This window comes from Pelodiscus sinensis, chromosome 11 (assembly GCF_052426305.1).
Source record: "Pelodiscus sinensis isolate ZL-2025 chromosome 11, ASM5242630v1, whole genome shotgun sequence".
Taxonomy (NCBI): domain Eukaryota; kingdom Metazoa; phylum Chordata; order Testudines; family Trionychidae; genus Pelodiscus; species Pelodiscus sinensis.
Genome location: NC_143062.1, coordinates 28,988,674 through 29,008,905, shown reverse-complemented (window position 1 = coordinate 29,008,905; position 20,232 = coordinate 28,988,674).

Here is a 20,232-nt window from a genome sequence, read left to right as displayed (position 1 = left end):
GCTCCAGGAGTCACAAGCACAGGACAAGGACAAGTTGGTAGCTGAGTGTCTGAGGCAGGAAGAAGAGTGCAGGTTAGGGACCAGTGATCCGGTGGTGCACAAGAAAGCAGTTAGCTGGGATTCTTCCTAGTTGCACAGAAAAACTTCCTTTTCTCTCCCCAGAAGGAAATAGGTTGTACAGACCAATCAGGAGTTGGGAATGGCCTCTCAATCACGCCTTCCAGGGGTGGCTTATTCCGTGATGTGTGCAGGTCCCGAGGACTCAACTTGCTGAGTGTTTCTTTTACCAAAGCTGTCAAAAGGCAGCATGGAGGTAGTTACCTCCCCAGGAACCTGCAGAGCCCAGTTAGAGAGCCAGTGCTCCTTGCACACACGTTTGAACCTTTTAAACTACCCTCACTGCTCCATTCAAGAGGAAGCAACTGATATTCAAACATAAATGAAAAAGTAACTCGCTCGTTCCGTGCTTATTAAGTCTCCCTTTTTCTCTTTTTATATATTTTATAGAGTATAAATAAATTATATTATAAAAAGCTACGGGATGCAATTTTCATCCAAGTTATATGTCACAGCTACACAAATTACTGTCTTCTGGTGAGTTAGGACTAGGACACATTTTATCTGAGCTTCATATTGACACGTTTTTAGGTTCTGGTCTATTAGGGAAACACACATTATGGGTGCACATAATGCAGATCAGTCCTGCGAATCAAGTCCAGCTACCCATGTAGAGCCCAAACCAAACAGCTAGTTTCACATTCCACTTCAGTGAGAAAGATACAGCCTCTAGGACTTTTGCCCCCTTTCTGGTACTGTTTGGCATTGCACATCTGTTACTTCAGTGGCTGTCAAACCTTTTGACAACTCTTGGTGTTTATTTGACCTTTGCCAGCCTGATTTGCATGGTGATTTGCATACCATAGCCTTTTCAGTTGAAATTGTGGCTAACAAAACATTTGGCCATTGGTACCCATGCTACTTGCTAACGAGCCTGCAATCCAGCCTCTTATCTCCACTCAGTAGGTCAGCACCATCCCCTTCACCCAGGTTCTTCGGTGGGCACAACCTTCTGATTTCTTTAGCTCTCCTGTAATCCTGCTATCATTCTTCCAGTAGGGGCATGCACTGACATCAGTCCACCCAGTGTTCCTTTCTTTAGCTCAGCAATTCCACAATCCCACCAAATGTTGCCCTAGAGGGACAGAGAGATGGGAAGTCCTGATTAAAGACTTGCAGAGTCAATCAGTCCTCTAGAGAAGAGCTGTTATAGTAGAACTGCAAACGTGACATAGTTCCTGAAGTGGCACTGAAGAAAGTGGAGAAAGTTTACATCTGACTGTTAAAGCCTAAACAAAATAGTAAAGCTGGAAAGTGCTTGGCCATGGCAGAATTAAATTCTGCTTCCAGGTGCAAATTGCTTTGTTCCAATGGAGTAGTCCGATGGCCAAGGTTTCTATCCAAGCACAACTTTATTTAACCATGTAAAAAGTGGTTGGGGCAGCTTCCTTCCAAAGTTGGCTGTATTCAAGGGCAACTTCATCAACCAGAAATGTGTCACGTTATTTGCAAGCTGAGGTTCTCGGATAGCAGTTCACTCAGTGGTAGAAAAACTATATGGTACAATTGGTGCCATCCAATAATAGCAGTTTCCTCAAACAGCTGTTACTTTCTCATCTTTTCACATCAGACCATTTCATGAGTCCACTGAATATTTGCCTGTTATTAGATGCACAACTCATTTCTGTTCATGCTTTGTTTGGTTCAGTTCTGGACTTTGAGTATGTTGTTGGGAGTTCATTTTAAAGTCTTCTTCTCTCCTCTGTAATATTTGTCTCTTTTTTCCAGACACCAGCTAGTTCTGGCAGAATTGGGCTTCTCTGCAGACAAAATAGATGAACCAATCATCTGAATTAACATTAATTTTGAAAGACCAGGAAGCAATGTTGTAGGGATGCTTATATAAAATAATGGTATAAAGAAGACTAATTTGGCTCCTCTTTATCTTGTTCCCTAATACACAAACAAGGAATCACTCAGTGAAATCACTCCTATGTTAATAATAAATATTAAACAATAATAATAAATAACAATGATTACTTTTCTATGCATTTCCCCAGCCAAAGTTCAAATCATTACAATAGCAATAAAATAAAATTACAGCTTTTTAATAAAAAGCACTCTCTTTTTATAAATTATTCCTCATATATAACTCCATAAAATTCATTAGGAAATGATAAGTTTTCTGACTTTCACAAATGGAATATTAAAAATTATAACCCTAATATGGAGTACCATAATATGGCTCAAAAAAATCTACCAAAAGATTATCATTCTTTAATTCAGTGGGATGTAAGTAAAGTAATTTCTATAGTATTCTATTGTCCCAATCCTTATTAAAATCTGAAGGACTTTCCCATAAGAGATCCCTTTCTGATCAGGGAGCTGGAAAGATGATATCTAATGTATCCTTACTCTCCAAGGAGACCCAAGTAATTCTCTTGAGACATCTCTATTGACTACAGCCATAGAATATCATTATTGACGCTAAATATCCTGCATTCTTTTCTGTACAATGGTGCTGCAGATTTGGACTTTGATTGATCATGAGTAGAGATTTACCTGAACAGACTTGTTTTGAAGCTGCCTGAATTCACCACTGGCCTTTTCTTTGAGTTCTTTGTGAACTCTTTATGGTAATAACCACCTTTACTTGATAGGAGAAAGCCAAGTCCTGGTTTACACTAGGGAGTTATTAAAGTAAGGGGAGTTATTTTGAAATATAACAAGTGGAGCCTCCACACTACCAAGTCCGTTATTTTGAAATAAGGGTCTGGTTATTTCGAAATAACTCCTGCTTACCTTGGGAAATAAGCTTATTTTGAAATAGTTTTTCAGGAGTTATTTCAAATTTAGTTATTTCAAAATAATTTCCTAGTGTAGACATGCCCCAAGACAGGGACTCCTCAAGCAAGATGTCTTGTTATGGTCTTGATTTTATTTTCTTTAACTCCTTTACAGAACTTTCCAAAATTACAAAAAGCATTATGGAATGGGTGGGGCCTTAATACTACATGTTTATTTCAGTGTTGCAAAGTGTTATATGAGGGATGGGTAGGTTTTGAAAATAAAAAGTATTATATAGTTTAAGGACAGCCCCAGGAGTGTTAGAACCTTACAATTCTATCTTGCTCTGCAAGGTGAATTCCACTGAAGAATACCAAATCCTTTAAAAACAGGTGATCCCTTTCTGCAAGACAGGTGGAATCCCAAGGTTGCAGAAAATTATTTTTCCTGTTTACAATCTACTTGTTTGGGTGGGGATTTTTTAAAGATCCCTACAATCCAGTGTGTCCCAATTTTATTTGGCCACAAAACCCTTTTCAGCTTGAAAGAATTTCGAGGAACCCTGAGGGTTTCTAGGATAAAAAAAAAATAAAAAAAAATAAAAAAAACCAGCCGAATCCTGCTGCATTTGTCTCTGTCTCTTTAAGAGAGCAGGAGAGTGCCGGTTCTCATGGAACCCTTACTTTCATTTTGCAGAACCCCATGGTTCCGCAGAGCACCAATTGGGAAACACTGCTACAATCTGTTGCTGAAAGTATATCAGCAGAAAAATCATTTGCACACTTCTCTCTACATCACAGATAACCTTAATAATGCTTCTAAAATTATCCTTGATAGCTCAATTTGTTTGCAAATGGTGGAGAATAAGTTATAAGACCCAAAGCCAGTGTTCTTGGGTGAGGCTCTTAGAGGCAATGTGAAGGTGAGAAGCTACTTGACTCACAGATGAACAAAACAACAAAAGATTTGAAATGTATTGGCAGCTTTACAGCACAAAAAAAAAAGACACAAAAAGAAGTTCTTAAAATAAACTCTGACAGGCTCAGTGTACTTAATACCCCAGCCTGCTCCAGTGACTTCAGAACTTTCTGTCAGGGGAGCAGAAGGCAATTCAGCACCTTGCAGGATCAAATCCACTGGCAGCAAATTGGTGGAATCTAGCATGTGTTCCAACAGAGTGGAGGTGGGCACTCCCAAGAGAACCCCAATATTTCTAAAGCTGCCTGACCGCCATTGCTGGATTTACACAATATTTGATCCAGCGTAGCTCTGCACAGAGAATGAAAAGGTGCATTTCTAGTCCATCTGAGCCATGATGACCAACTGTGGGCACATAAACTGGAGGCATATATACCTCAGAAGTGGTTCGGATGAATGTGAAGAGAAAGAAGCAGCCAGCCAGTCCAAATAAGCAATCTGATCATTAACAGACCAGAGATGATCACTGGAACTCCCCCTTCCAATCTAACATTTCCTCTGTTAGCAAGAGTAAATCAGTGCTGTAGAAAGATGCTCTTCTCGTGGGCTGGTTATGTGTTTACAGATTCTCGCATAGAAGGCACTCCTGCACCCCGCTCACAGGAAAGGATACGACAGTCGTAAGAAGTTGCAGTAAACAATAGTCAATCTCTAAAGCTATGATTCTTGCCATTTGCACAAGGGTGAGAAGAAACAGAAAGCTCACACTTCTTAGCCACTGACAAACGATTTCACCCAAAACCCGCTGCTGGTATTAAGCTTTTAAAAGCTGGTAAATCTTCCGCTCTGTTAAATCCAAACCCACGGAGCCTATTAATTGGTGTCTCTCTCACAGGAAAGTGTTGGCTCTAATTTGACATATATTTTATGGATCACTCTACCCCTCAGTTCATAAAAACGATCTGACTTCTCCTCGCCTCAGTGGTCAAGGCCATTCTCCAAATGCCTGTCCATAATCTTGGATGAAAAATGATAGCCTCCGAAAGGTGATGTGTCAGAAGTGCAAGAGGCACTGACAGAACACGCACAGGCGAGGCAGCAATCTGCCGAATTAAAATTAGAGAGGTAGGAAGATGGTGAACCATTCTGTTGGCTTGGCCTGTCAGGCTGATGTCCTCGCTCAAAGCAAATAAATAAATACCGCAGGAATATTGGCATTAAGTGGAAGATGAAAGCCAGAGGGCACAAGGTGACCAGGGGCATCACCTTCTGAGTGACATAACTAATAACTTAGCTGTCACCACACCAGTCTTTATCTGATCATTGAAGTTCTGAGGCCTGATCAAATCATACAAGGTGCTGAGTACTCTGTTCCTTTCCCTTTAATGTGAGCTCAGGGATCACACTCTGGAGAGGTGCAGGACTTGAGAAAAGGTACCAGAGAATCACTCATCTTCCTTGTTAAGCACATTTAGGGCACGTCTGCGCAGCAGGGCTAAAGTTGAATTAAGTTACACAACAAGTTAAGCTAAGCAATTGACGTAGCTGAAGTCGAAATAGCTTAATTCGGCTTTTGGTTCTGCCTACACAGCAGGAAATTGAGGGCAGAACACTCTTCCTTCAACTTCCCTTACTCCTCAAGAAATAAGGGTTATCATGAGTTGGAATAAGAAATCCTCCAGCTCAACATTATTTTAAAATAAAGGCTTGTAGTGTAGACATACACTTTGTTATTTCAGAATAATGTCAGTTACTCCGAAATAATGCTGTTGTGTAGGCATACCCTTAGCCTATGTCTAGACTACAAAGATAAATTGGAAAAAGAAACGCAATTTCCGGTACACATCTATATGGGGCCACATTTTGGAAAAAAACCTCTTTTGGACATCCCTTCTTCCTCGTAAAATGAAGTTTACAGGGATGCCAACAAAACGTGTCCACTTTTCCGACATTTTTTTAAGAAAAGCGGATGCGTTCCCTTAGGCTATGTCTACACTACAGAGTTTTTGCCCAAACCCCCCCATTTTTGTGTAAAAACTCATGAAGTGTCCAAACTGCAAGTGCATTTTTGTGTAAGTAAATTTACAGTAAATCAGAAGAACAGAAGGGGTTTTGCACAAGAGTTATTCCTCTTTCTATGAGGAAAAAGCCTTTTTGTGCAAGAGCTCTTGTGCAAAAAGGCGTATGTGGATGGGCAGGAGGTGGTTTTTGCACAAGACATAGCCTCCAGGAAAAAACAGGTGCTCTGGTGGACACTCCATAAAACTCACTACAGCTTTATAGTTCCTGTCTCTTGGCCCTTCTTAAAGCTGCAGGCTCCCAGGGCAAGCCATCCAGCAGGAAACTGGCCAGAAAGCAGCACCTCACCACACGGCTCTCCCTGCTACAGTCCTTGCAAGCCATGTCCGCCCCCTGAAGTCCCCCATGACCTCTCTGGCCCTCACCGGGAGCAGCCCCAGGGGTTCCAGGACCCACCCAGGGGGAGTAAGAAGTGCACACCGTCCCGCTCAGGCCCAGAGATAAAGTCCCTCCTGGAGCTGTGGGGCCAGGAGGAGATGCTCCAGGATCCCCAGGCCATGAGGAGAAATGCTGACATTTATGGGAGGATGGTGCAGGCCCTGGTGGAGTGCGGACACCCACCCCAGACCATGGAACAGGTCCGGAGTAAGGTCAAGGAACTCTGCCAGGGATACATCTGTACCACTGAGCACATAGGGGTAGGACCCCACACCTGCCCCTACTACAAGGAGCTGCACTGCATCCTGGGGGATAGGGAGGATGATTCCCCATCCACTTTTGTGGACTGTGGGCTGCCAACCCCCATAATTGCCTACCCAGAGGAGCAGGAGGGCAAGGGCCAGCTTGCCACAGAGGAGGACAGGGGCACTGTGACCCTCTCCCCGGAGCCGGTGCCCATCAGCCAGGATGGGATCCTCAGGTGAGTGGTCTCTGTCACTCACACAGAGGGAGGGGGAGGTAGGTGCACAGGGGGTGGGAGGCACGTTCTGCAGTCTGCACACATGCAACCTTGTGCGGTGTTAGTGTGCAGCACATGGACACAGCCAGCAGACCGAGCATGCCCGTTATCCTGCTGGCCACACATGTCCTGCCATCAGGGAGGGGGGCACTGGCTGGAAGCAGGCTAGCCACAAGGGCTTGGGCCCAACCCCCCTACACACACACACACCCAGGAATGCCGCACACAGGACGCAGCCATGCCTGCACATGCAAGACAGCAGCTGCGGCCGTAGACAGCACTGCGAGCTGCCCCTGTGTGTGCAGCACCCAGGGACACCCAGGCTGCTCCCAGCTCCTCTGCTGCCCTGGAGGGGATCCCTTTGTGGCCGGACACTTCCCTTGGTTGCTTGTCCGTGGACTGGGGTGAGGGCTGGGGGGTAGGGAAGTGGGCAGCCCCATCCTCTGGGCTGCAGACTATTGGTCGCTGCTCAAATAGGAGAGCACGGACTCAGGGCCAATATTTGCAGAGATGACAGACTGCTTCTCCTTCTTGTGTGTTCTCCACAGCCCAACCAGCCGGGAGTTAAGGTCCAGCCAGTCCACCGCAGGCACCTGCCACAGCCTGGGAGACAGCTGATGCGGCGGCACATTACCATCCTCAAGAGGTCTGTGGCGCACAAGGTCTGTGCAGACGTCAGATGGCAGGAAGATGCCTGGGGCCTGTTCCTGGAGAGGTGTGACTACATGTGCAACAATGGCCAGCATGGCGGCACACCTGGCTCATGCCGCTACTCCTGGCTCCCACCCTCCTGTCCCCCTTGCTATGCCTCTTCTCCCTCCCCAGGTGATGCCCATGCCCTCTCCTTCTGCCCCCCCCCCACCAACTCTGAACCCGTTCCAGCCCCCCCATCCTGGCCACCTCCCTGCGCTCCCCACACCTACACAACCAGAACCCAAACGAGGCCTCTGCACCTGAGGTGGCACATGGAGCCACCCCCACACCCCTTGCAGTTCTGAGTCCCCCTCCCCACCTTTTCCTCATGTATAATAAATACAGTTCATTTTTTATTGAAAACCAAACAGGTGTGTTTATTGGGAGATCAGGGAAAGGGTGAAGGGAGGGGTTCTGGTGAGGAAGGGATAGAGCCACAAACCACAGGCACCAATGGGGAGGCCATGGGGACAGTTACTGGGGTCCCTGAGAGAATCTCCTCCCAGATGTGCACCCCGGCCTGATGGGCTTGGCGGATGGCAGCTGTCCAGGGCTGCTCAAACACATGGCCCTCAAGGCCAGCATCTGCCTCCCAGCCTGGGAGGAAGGCCTCCCCCTTCCTCTCCACAATGCTGTGGAGGACACAACATGCTGCAGCCACCTCGGGGATGTTGTGCTCCCCCATGTCAATGCCTTGAGGTATCCAAGGGGTCTAGGTGTCCGGCTTCAGCCGCCACAGCATGAGGGGGTAAGCTGCATCTCCCACAATGCACAGTGGCATCTGCACATCCCCAACTGCAAAGTCCCGGCGAGGGAAAAAGATGCCTCCAGCTTGCAGTAAAGCTTGTAGTTTCCTAAAGATGCAGGTGTCGTATGCCCTGCCCGAACACCCCTCAAAAGTTCCTGAAATGTCCTCGGTGGTGGACCAGGGCCTGCAGCACCATCGAAAAGTAGCCCTTCTGATTAATGAAGTGGGTCGCTCAGTGTTCTGGGGCTCAGATCAGGATGTGTCCCCCATCTAAAGCTCCCCCACAGTTGGGGAACCCCAGGGCAGCAAATCTGGCCATGATCATGTCCAGATCTCCCAGCTGGATGACCCTCCGCAGCAGGATGGAGTTTATGGCCCTCACCACCTGCACAAGGAAATACGGAAAACACACAGAGAATGAGAAAGAAGGGGTGTGAGAGCCCTTGGGAAGTGCCCACTCCCCTCCCATCCCCTTCCCCAACACACACACACCCCAGGAGCCACCCCCTATGAGGATACCCCCTCCCCTCCAGCAGCAGGGCAGTGTGAGGGCAAAATGGAGACAGGGCTTCCCCCACACTCCCAAGGGTCCCCCTTATGCAACAACCTCCCCATAGTTCCTAGAGGCTACGTCTAGACTGGCATGATTTTCCGGAAATGCTTTTAATGGAAAAGTTTTCTGTTAAAGCATTTTTGGAACAGAGCGTCTAGATTGGCACGGACACTTTTCTGCAAAAGCACTTTTTGCGATCGGGGCTTTTTTTGGAAAACAAATCTGGGCTGTCTACACTGGCCCTTTTGCGCAAAAGCTTTGCGCAAAAAGACTTTTGCCCGAACGGAAGCAGCATAGTATTTCCGCAAGAACACTGACAATCTTACATGAGATTGTCAGTGTTCTTGCGGAAATTCAAGTGGCCAGTGTAGACAGCTAGCAAGTTTTTCCGGAAAAGTGGATGATTTTCCAGAAAAACTGGCCAGTCTAGACACAGCCATAGTAAAGGCAATATAGAAGTGATACTGTGCATTCAAGGGGGAGTAACTGTGTATTCAAGGGGGAGTAAGCTAAGACAATGTTGATTAGTGCCCCAGCATGGTGCTAGGGGATGCTAGAAGTGGTTTCAATGTCTCCAGAGAGGGCTCTCCTGCTTTCTACTGAATTAGTGGCTAGCTAGTTTCCACCTGGTCTCTGGGGAGCAGCCTACTGACAGAGTTCTCTTTCTAATGAGTTGTAAAACCAAGGCCTTCCACTCATGATTAACATTCACATAGCATTTTTCACAAGAATAGGGTGTTAACCACAGTGCCCAGTTGTCAAAGGGTATGCCTTCATGTACCCAGTGCATAGTACTGCTTAGCCAGTCCTTCCGTTTTCCTACCCACAAACACATGCAGGCTGTTACCGTTATGCGAGCAAAACATAATAGAAGGAGTCACAGGTATTCAGCAGGAAGAACTTCCACTCCTCTTCTTAGCTTTCGCTTTGAGCCCATCTGCCCCCTCTATACTTCCTGCTTCCTCCCACATTTATGCTCCCCAGTCCTAAGCAAATAGCCTCATTAGTGCAGCAATTGTCACCCAACTGTCAGCAGTCTCCAGCAGAAACTGGTTAATTGACTTCAATTAAGCTGCAGTCTTCCCAGTGCTGCAGCAACCTCAATGCTTAGGGTGCTACAGATAGCACCCTGTCACACCTATCCAACCTCCAGACTACAATCTGCCTTCCTAAATCCCTCCTGAAATTTCAATTTGACCCAATATACTAAACTTCCTGTCCCAAACTGTTGGGCAATTTTCCTGAGCACTTTCCCACAGCTCTGGTGTGCCACACCACAGGTTTCTGCTTTTTAACAGCAGTTCCAGCAAATCCTACATATATACCGTGTGTAATGTTTGAAGGTACCTTGCAAATCTTAGTAATTAATGTTATGCAGGAGGTTGGACCCTGTTCATACACATTTAGGCAGTTGGTTCTGGTTTAACTGTTCCAATTTTCTCTCAACACCTCAGCTGCAGACTTCCCAGGAGGAAGCGATTAACTTAGTTGGCATTCCCAACTCAGCTAGCTGAGTTGAACACTGAGGTGCCCTCCCCTATTGGCACAATTCAGTCTCCGACACTAACTTCACCCCCCTTTGACTGTGCTGAGATAGGTTGGGTTTCTGAAGTAACTGATTGGCTCCATGTCACTACCGGTCCCTTGCTTTTTGGTTGTGTGGGAAAAAAAAAAAAAAAAAAAAAAAAAAAAAAAAGAGTCCCGGTGTTCTCTCCCTGGCCACATGAAATGCTGAACACTCAAGGCAAGCTCTCACAGGGTATGTCTACACTAGTGTTCTTTTGAAATAGCCATTTCGAAATTACACGTCTACACACAATATGCATTTCAAAAATAGTGCATCCACACTGAGTGGACTCTGAATCGCATTTAAGGCTGGCCAGAACCAGTACCGGCAGGGCACCAGTTCAGGACTTACTATATGGGGCTGCTGCCTGAGGGTCTGAGGTCTGTGCTTAAAGGGCCACCCCCCCCAGGACAGCCAGTTCTCAGGTTTCCCTGCTTGGTTATCTACCTCGATGAGAGACAGAAAAGCATTTTGTCTCTGCGTGCTCTGGTTGCCCTCACTCGGGACACCACAGCACTCTGCAACACGGTGCCAGATCTGCCCTGTGGCACTCTGGAGCTTCTCGTGGACACATTGCTTCGAGCCTGGCTGCACTTTCTACAGGCTGCCATCTGGAAGATCCATCGGGGGGCTGTCAGTATCCAGGAGGCCCTGCAGGAGAGCTTCCACCTTGAGGAGCACTAAGAGCCTCCCTGGTCTGCCACACTGGGCATTTGTGCCTCATTCCTCCCTCACATCCTTCCACTTACCCCTCCCTAACCCCTCTTCCTGATGTAAAATAAAATACACATATTTTCATGAACACAAACTCTTTATTTAACAAATCTGGGGGGAGAAGGGAATGAAACTCTGGTGAGACTGGGGAAAGGAGGCAGGAGAGGGGAGGGGGAAACCTGGGAGGAGGGAGCTGGAAGGGGAAGCTTAGGGCTCAGAGTTGTGGGTCTCGCCGGACCAACTTGATTGTCATGCAAATCTGCTACTGTGTTCACATGTGGCCTTTGGTGGCCAGGCTGGCAGCTATCCTGCCATAGACAGCTGCGTTCCTCAGTCTAGTGTGGAGATTATGGATGCTGGGGGCATCCCCCCCCCCAAACCTGAATAAGGTCCATGATCTCTACCCTGGACCAAAAAGGTGCCAGCCTTCTCCAGGCCCTGGCAGGCTCCTGGGAGCTGGCAGACTGCTCCTGGGGAGCGGTGGAGGGCTGGCTGCCAGCGGCTTGCTGGCTCACATTTTGGGGCCACTGGGTCGGGGCAGTAACTGCTGGCTCTGGGCTGGCAGGCTTGGAGCTGGCACAGGCACTGTGGCCAGAGTCTACCCCTTTAAGGTCTCTGAGGGGAGGGGGAGGGGGAGAGGGAGAGAAGTGTTCTTGGTTGAGGCTGGAGGCCTCCTATTTCAAAATGTGTCTACAGCACTTATTTCAAAATAGCTATTTCGAATTGGGCATTATTCCTCATAGAATGAGGTTTACCAAATTCAAAATAAGCACTTCGCTATTTCAAATTTATTTTGAAATAGCAGTTTGGCTGTGTAGACGCTAGGAAAGTTATTTCGAAATAACTTTGCTGTGTAGACATAACCACAGTGACTAACAACAACTATGCCAGGTTGTAAAGCTGATCCTATTGTTGGTCTTCTCTACACAAGCAGAGTCACTCTAAAGGGAAAGCTGCGTCAAACGTGTCAGTGATTCAGACTTGGTGAGCATGAAATTTATGATGCTTCAGCAGTGAATGACCTAGCACCTCATCCCCACTCCTTTCAGTTTTAGAGGTTGACCCAGAGCCCTCAGACTTTTCATTATACAGGGTGGGTCCAGGTACAACATCCTGATCATGTAAAGAACAAGCCTGGCTAGATCTTGGATAGTGACAGGTATTAGAACATTGTGTTATGGGCCCCATGTCTCTAATTAGTACAGGAAAAGATAAAGTCAAGATTCTTTCTGTATGAAGTCCTTACATTACCATAGAATTTGAGCAGCCCATAGTTTGAACATATTTTCCCACAACACACAGGTTAGGTAGGCCAGGGCTATTGTCCTTTTTGTAATAATCATAGTCCAGTTTGGAGAACAAAAGCACAAGCCAACTAAGGGTATGTCTACACTACAGAGTTTTCAGAAAAATGGACTTTTTCGAAAAAAAACCCTGTCATTTACGTCTACACTGCAATTGCATTCTTCCAAAAAAACGAAAAACAAACAAAACAAAAAAACTAGAAGAGGAGAGGGGGTTTTCTGACATTGGTAATCCTCATTCTACAAGGAAGAAGCCTTTTTCCGAAAGAGCTCTTTCGAAAAAAGGTGTGGGGGGAACAGGGAAGAGGAAAGAGGAAAAAGCACAGGTGCCCTGGTGGCCACTCCATCCAAAGTAGTCACAGCTGAAATGCGAGATACAGTGTCCGCACTGAATTGACGCTATCTTTCGAAAAATCAGATCACTTTTTCGATGCACTTTTGCAGTGTGGATGCTCTTCCGGAAAAGCTTCTTCCAAAAGAAGCCTGCAGTCTAGACATAGCCTAAGTGACTTGCTTTAGCCACTTTAAACTGGTGTTGTTTCACTAAAACCAGAGCTATATTGTATTACTCACAAGGACTGAAATCCCTGAATGTCATCAGGACTACATTCCAGTACAAGAGTGGATGAACAAGTAGTGGTTTCCTCTGCCCCGCCCCTCACCCGGCCCCAAAAAACCAAACAAACCTTCCTTTTAATTCTTTCCTCCGCTTCTGGAGAGAACTTGAAAGGGTACCACTGTGAAAGTTCAGAAATGTTTCCTTACATTGCCCCATTAGCATTTATTTCTGCAATCTTTCTGTAGTTCTGCTTGGAACTAGCACTAGAATTGCTGTAACTTCATGAGAAGGCTGAGTTTCATGGGCTGTCTAGCTCAAGTAAAAGCTGAAACCCTGCTAGAAAGATTTTTCTGAAGTGGTTGCTGGTTTCCTTTGAGACCTACTGCGTCTAATTATTTTTAATGCCACTTTTTTAAATCTCCTAGCATAGTTGCTCAGATGCCAGGATCTTATGCTGAACCTATTCACCCCCTTCATTTTTCTGTCTCATCTATCCAAAATGTTACTCAAATGCCCATTACCAGGATATTCATGATATGCCATGACATCCAATAGTCAAATTTTGGGTCAATTCCCATACAAAACCTTTGGGGTGCATACAGTTTGCCTGCCACCAGCAGTACATGGTGACCTCTTGTCTCTGCCATCACAAGTCGAAGCACCAAAAGTTATGAAGTAAGTGTCCGTATGGAGAGCTGTGCTGAGCTATACTTCGTGTGCATGCTTGCTTTTCCATTGGATGCTCATCTTTCACAAGGGGAGACAGGGTGGCATTTGTTGGCAAAGAATCAGGCTTCTTTCAGGAAAATGAGATTAGAGGCCAGAAATTGCTTTGCTTGATATATTTACAGGCATTTGACCTGTTAAAGGCCTAAGTGAGCATGCCGTTAACAGGCTTTAATTGAAATGTGCTTTTAAGTGTCTGTCACAAGGGTCCAGTTGAGTTGAAGGAAATATGACTAGAAGTGTGTGTTCAAGTATGCAATGGAGCTGTGCAAAATATTCAGTTCCAGCCATGGAATTGGATTCATTTAGAACTATTTTCTGTCCTCACACTATTCAAAACTTCGTGCAGACTTTTCTGCTGTGCCCATCCCTGTCCAGAGTCACCAAGTGAGGATGACCATCACAACTTGGCCCTTGCCATCAACATTGTCAGTCAACTCTACTGAGTCCTGCAAACCAGGCTTTGAGGAAGGAAGCAAGGTTTTGTAGCCAGACAGGAACCCCCTTTCTAACATCCATTTTTGCTTGCCTGGAGCATACAGGGCACACAGAGCAGAAGGCCCAGGCTCCTGTGAGCGTGAATGGCTGTTACAGAGATATGCCAATTGCTGACCAAGAGGCTGCCAAGGAGTGTCCTTAACTTAACCTATATTGATACGAACACACAACCGTCCGTGGGGGGAGGAATCTCTCGCCCAGTAAAAAAAATGTCTAGTACTCACAATTTAGTTCTCTCTCTTGCAAGTGTAAATTAACTTGAAACTTGCTTGTAAGAACTGGTGCCACAAAACGGACCAGTAGAATTTGGCCTCTTAGATAAGAAAGAGGATATGGGTCCCCAGGGGTATAAAGATGGGTCCAGCAGCACATTTTCTCTGAGTGTCAATCTACCATCTATCTGCTGGTCGGGTTAGGTGTTTGATCTCCCGAGGTTCCAAGGGGACGCCCACCTCGTATTCGTCTTTCCTAGGAATTGAGAGACCGACCCTGGCCTGACACACTGGAGTCGAGAGGCACAGAAAGGGGTAAAAATTGTACCTGGATGTGGTCCTTTGCTTAAGTGTATATATATACACACACACACACACACACACACACACACATATAGTGTTAGAGCTCTTTAAAGATTAAGCTGTCACTTGGTACCATTATTTCTATTTTCTATCTTTACCTTTTTCCTGTAATCATTTTTAAGACCTATATATATTTGCTAGCATTTAAGAAATAGAGCAATAGCCATTGTAACCATATGATTTATAAGCTTCTTTAATAAACCTGTAACTGTTTAAGCTTTAACCTGACTCCTTCAGTTGCTGTAATAGAACCAAGCACAATTTAAAAGAACTTCAGCTGGTCATAAAGGGACAGGCATAGGAAGAGCTTGGGCGTTTGGATCTGTGTCACTCCCAGGTGACAGATCCGTTGGGGCATTTTTCAGCCTTCCCTAGGCTGCCCGCTGCGAAGGAACCCCTGTGTTCTAGCAGCTAAAATCTAAGGTGTAATAAGCTCTTCTATATAACGGGGCATCTGTTGGCCTGCTGGCCACCCTCTGCGACGGGACCCCGGTCCTAGCAGTAAACATACACACACACACACACACACACACACACACACACACACACTGCCCTGACCGTCGGCTGACAGGTTTGCCCTTGAATTGCTCCTCGGTTTAACAAGGACTACTCTGATCTGCTGTGCAAGTAGCCACAGCTTCATACACACCAGTCATTCTTTTCTGGTTGCTCCCTGCGTTGGTTTCACGCTATCAGCCATATTTCTTAGTGCAGTAGAACATGGCAGAAAATAGGAAGATGGAGGAAAGGGCTAGCACTGCTTGCCTCACTCTCATTCACTCACCACCTGTCCCTCAACAGCAGCTACACCTTTTGCTCCCAGCATAGGGCACTGGAAGAGGGGACATTCAAAGGGTCCAAGAGCAGGTAAACAGGCAATGATGAAATGCAAGAGAGTAAAAAGAATGAGAGAGAGTTATGGGGAGAAGACTGGCCCATTACAGGTAGAAGATCTGGAGAAATGGAGGCAGTGGGCAAAGAAGGAGATAATGGTGGAGAACAAAGGAGATATATGGGGCAGAGGGAAACATAGGAGAGGAAATAGTGATAGAGATGCAGCCGTGTTAGTCTGGTGTAGCTGAAACAAAAGACAGAACTACGTAGCACTTTAAAGACTAACAAGAAAGCTCATCCCCTAATAAACCATCTTGTTAGTCTTTAAAGTGCTACATAGTTCTGTCTTTTGTTATAGGAGAGGGAAAACACTGATGGTAAAGCTAGGGGAGGATGGTTTTGTGGCTAATGCAGCTAGGACTTCAAGTTCCTCAATTCGATCTGTGACTTTGTTCCAGATTCATCCTGTGACCCTGGGTAAGTCCCCAAATCGTTCAGTAGCTTATGTTCTTCTTCCTGCAGAATGGAAGAGGTGAAAATACCTTCCCAGGTGGAAGGAGTTCTATAAATGCCAAAGTATTTCCACTACTGTAGGCCAGGGTGAAAGGCTGGATTAGGCAGTGCTCACTCACTCATACCACTTGTGAGGACAGAGCATAGACCCTCCTGTTCTGAAGACACAGGCTCCCTTGCTTGAGCTAAAGGACAATCTGATTGGCTCTAGCTGTACTAAAACTTATATCCCATATGGGCATCTAACCACTAGAGGGAGACATGATCACATTTAACCTGCCGTTCTACCCTCTTGCAGGCTGCTGTTTAGCATCTGCACTAGAGTATAGTCATGTAGGTGAGCATGCTTTTGTGCACGTGCATCTGTGCCTTTTCTCGATACACCATGTCATACTTGTGTGCAAAAAGAGGAGAGAGAGAAAGAATGTGTACGTGAGAGGCCTTTTCAATCCTTATTTCTAACTGTTAGGAAATTCATTTTTTTCCCCTGTAGCATTTAATCTGATCCCTCAAGTTTCGCCCCATAATATGGAGAGCAAGGTGCCAGTTAAATTCTGAATGCCATTTTGTGACAGTTTATGAACAAACAAGCTCCCCATCAAACCAATTCTCAGAAATGTCACTCTGGGCTGGTGCTGAGCAGAGATTAAACGATGGATTGTCAACCTTCCTTTCTTATTTGATGTTTTGAATTTCACTGCTCCTCTTTCATTAAAAATGAACTAAGGAAGGGGGAGGGGTAGAGAAGCAGAGTAAAAGAAACCTTTACATCTAAAAGTCAAGGTAATTATCTCTTACATCCAGCCCACTCCTCGAAGACTTCGAATGAAGCCATCATTAAAATCTGTGTCCATCTGGCAACTTTTCCACATTTAATTGGGTGAAGAAGTCAGTTAACGGATATGTTCAAATGAAATTCTTTTTAAACTTTCAAAAGATGGTCCAAGTACAACCTGGATTCTTCTCAATCTTTTGCTCTTCTCAGATGCTTCAAGAACATAAGAAAAAAATTGGAGGGGAGTTTTCTTTCATAAGAAACACATTAAGACTTTTGTAGTGAGCATGGATGGGGGAGGAGGAGAGCTAGCTGTGGAAGATGATGGGGCGGTTTAGATTGTGAGGCGTAAAAAGGGTCTGAAAGATGGGGAATTTTAAAAGTAAGTTACAAAGGCATAACATGACAAAGTTTGTGGATCCAGTACCTTCAGAAAGAAGTTCTCAGCCTTTTGGGCAAGTTTGAGTTCCTTTGTGTAGGATGCTCTTTTGAGGCTGGCTAGTGGCCCACAGATACCATATAAAGTGTGTGTCTGTGGAGGACTTTGTTTTAATGCTATGAGTGTCTACTCTGTAGCCTTTCAGAAAATCAGATGCTGTATTCTTTCAACCTGGTAAAAAAATTCCTATTATCCTTCCATCTGTTGCAAGGGTAAAGCATACACCACCCTAATATTAAAAGACTTTATAGATGTCATTCTTCTATAGCCTAGAATAGGATGGATGGCCAGGATGGTTCCTGGGATTCCCCACAAAAAAAGCTATGTCTGATTCAGAGAGAGGCCCCAGTTTTCAATTGGGATGCAGATCTACAATGGGACTATACGCTCTATTGCTGTATATGTTTATTGAACAGAGAATGAAGAAAAGGGATATTAAGAAGATATCCCTCCTGCAAAAAGTGTGTCACCTCCTTCCCCGGCTCCAAACATTCCTTTGTGGTGAAGTACAGTTATACTGCAGTCTGCCTCAGTTTCCCTCTCTAGCAGCCCAGTCAAGGAGAAGCCAACACATTATCTCCCTTTACCAATGCTTTCTGAAAGGTGTGTTTGTACAACAGTTTAAAGTTTCTTACCTTACATGAAAGTCCTAAAACAGAAGTCCCTGGATTCCAGCAGCAGCAGCTCCTGCTGTAAGGCCTCGGGCATCACAGCTGCCTGGAGAGTTCTGCAGGCCTTTTCTGGACACAGTCTCTTGTGGGCCTTCCTGCCTGAAGAGGGCTGTAAGTTCTTTTCTTTTCTTTTCTTTTTTTGTTAGGAGCACCAGTTCTGCTAGCTCAGACTCCCTGGAAGCTCCCCCTTCCTCCAGAGCTTCCTTTCTCCTCAGGCATTTCTCCAGCTGAGCCCTCCTAAGTATTTTATTAGGTCTAGGTGCTGGTTACTTTATTAACAGCTTTCCAGCTTCTGAGGTAGTTAACTATGCCCAGGTGGACTCATATTTGGTCATTCCTTCAGGGGCTTGTCACAGGCAAGCTGGGCAGCTGACTCCCTTAAAGGGCGAGTCCTGTAATACTGCTCTATGTAGAAAATTAGCGAAGGCCTCACATTCTCAAAGCCACACCTATTGGTTTGCTTTGGTGACAAAGGGAACTAGTGTGTATGATGTAGTGATTCCAGAATCTTAATTTGGTCATGGTGGCCTGGCTGGCATCTATCTCTGAATGTTGAAACTTCCTTTAATACTCCAAAGCTATGTCTATACTGGCAGCTTCTTGCGCAAGAACAGTTATTCTTGCACAAAAACGTGCCTGCTATCTACACTGCATGAGCATTCTTGTGCAAGTAAATTTACAGTACAGGCAGTCCCCGGGTTACATGGATCCGACTTACATCGGATCCCTAATTACAAACGGGGTGAGGCAACCCTGCACTAGCTGCTTCCCCCCAGCAGACCAGGGAGACGCGAAGCTAGTGCCCTCCCCCCCCCCCCCAGCAGACCAGGGAGACACGGAGCAGCTTCTCTCAGCAGACACCTCAGCTTGAGAATAAAGGACTGAGGGAAGTGAGGTGTGGGAGAATAAAACTGAGCTCTGGAGAAATGTTTGGCTAGAGTTTCCCCTACAATATGTACCAGTTCTGACTTACATACAAATTCAACTTAAGAACAAACCTACAGTCCCTATCTTGTACGTAACCCGGGGACTGCCTGTATAGCGTTGTAAAACAGAGCTTCTTCCGGAAGAATTATTCCTCTCCCCACAAGGAATAAGCCCTCTTGAGCAAGAGCTCTTCCACAAGAGGGCAGTGTAGACAGGCAACATGAATTTCTTGCGCAAGAAGCCCCTATGGTTGAAATGGCCATCAGAGCTTTCTTGTAGAAGAGAGCGTCCACACTGCCATGGATGCTCTTGCGCCAAAGCACAAATCTTGTGCAAAAGCACATGGCAGTGTGGACTCGCTCTTGTGGAAGCCACCAGTGTAGATGTAGCCCAAGGGAAAAGGATCTTTTGCAATGTAGTATAAGTCTTAGTGTGGCCATCACAAACCTGTGCCGTATCAGACTAATAAGGTCACTAGAGAGAGAGAGAAAAAAACTAGCATGACAACGTCACCATATCTTTCTCCATGCTGCATGAGCCAAGGACTGTGAAGTTCTGACCAAAGCCATAGGCATGATGGAGAACAGTTGATCTAGATCGGGGTTAGCAATGTTTTCAAATCAAAGAGCCAAACTACATCAAAATTCAAAACAAGTGGTCATAAAAGAGCAAGTATATAAGACTACACATTTGCATGACTGAAAATATACAACTTAATATTATTGATAATTGATATGATGATTAATAATAGCATAAATGAAACATTGTACTCACAGACTTTTTTTAATGGGATTGCTGCTGCTGCTGAGGATGCAGTTTGTGGATGTGGGGGTTCAGGAGTCACGGTTGGGTGTATGAGGGGCTCAGGGAAGGGGGCTGGGATGTACAGGAGGTGCAGGAATCAGGGCGGTAGTGTAGATGCAGGTATAATTTTGTTGACAAAAGTGGACTTTTGTCGACAAAACTATACCTGGGTCCACACTGCCTTTGAGTTATGTCGACATAAACCTCATTCTACGAGGAATAAAGCCTTTTGTCGACAGAGTTCTGTCGATAGAAGGCATTATTGCACCTACACTGTCCTTTGAGTCCACACTGTTATGTCGACAAAGCGGCTAGCTTCGTCGATAGAACTGGATGTAGTCTAGACGCTCTATGTCGACATAAGTTTTGTTGACAGATTCTGTCGACAAAACTTATGTTGACGTAAGCCTGTAGTCTAGACAAACCCTAAGAGACAATCATAGCTCTCTAGAGTGCCACAGTCCATACATTGTCATAGATCTTGTTTTGCACCTCACCTTTCATGGGCACGCTAGAAAAAAATGCACAATTCAGGTCTCCAGAGTGAGTGGACAAAGACCCTTTTCCTTTAATGTTACCTCAGCTTGCTTGAA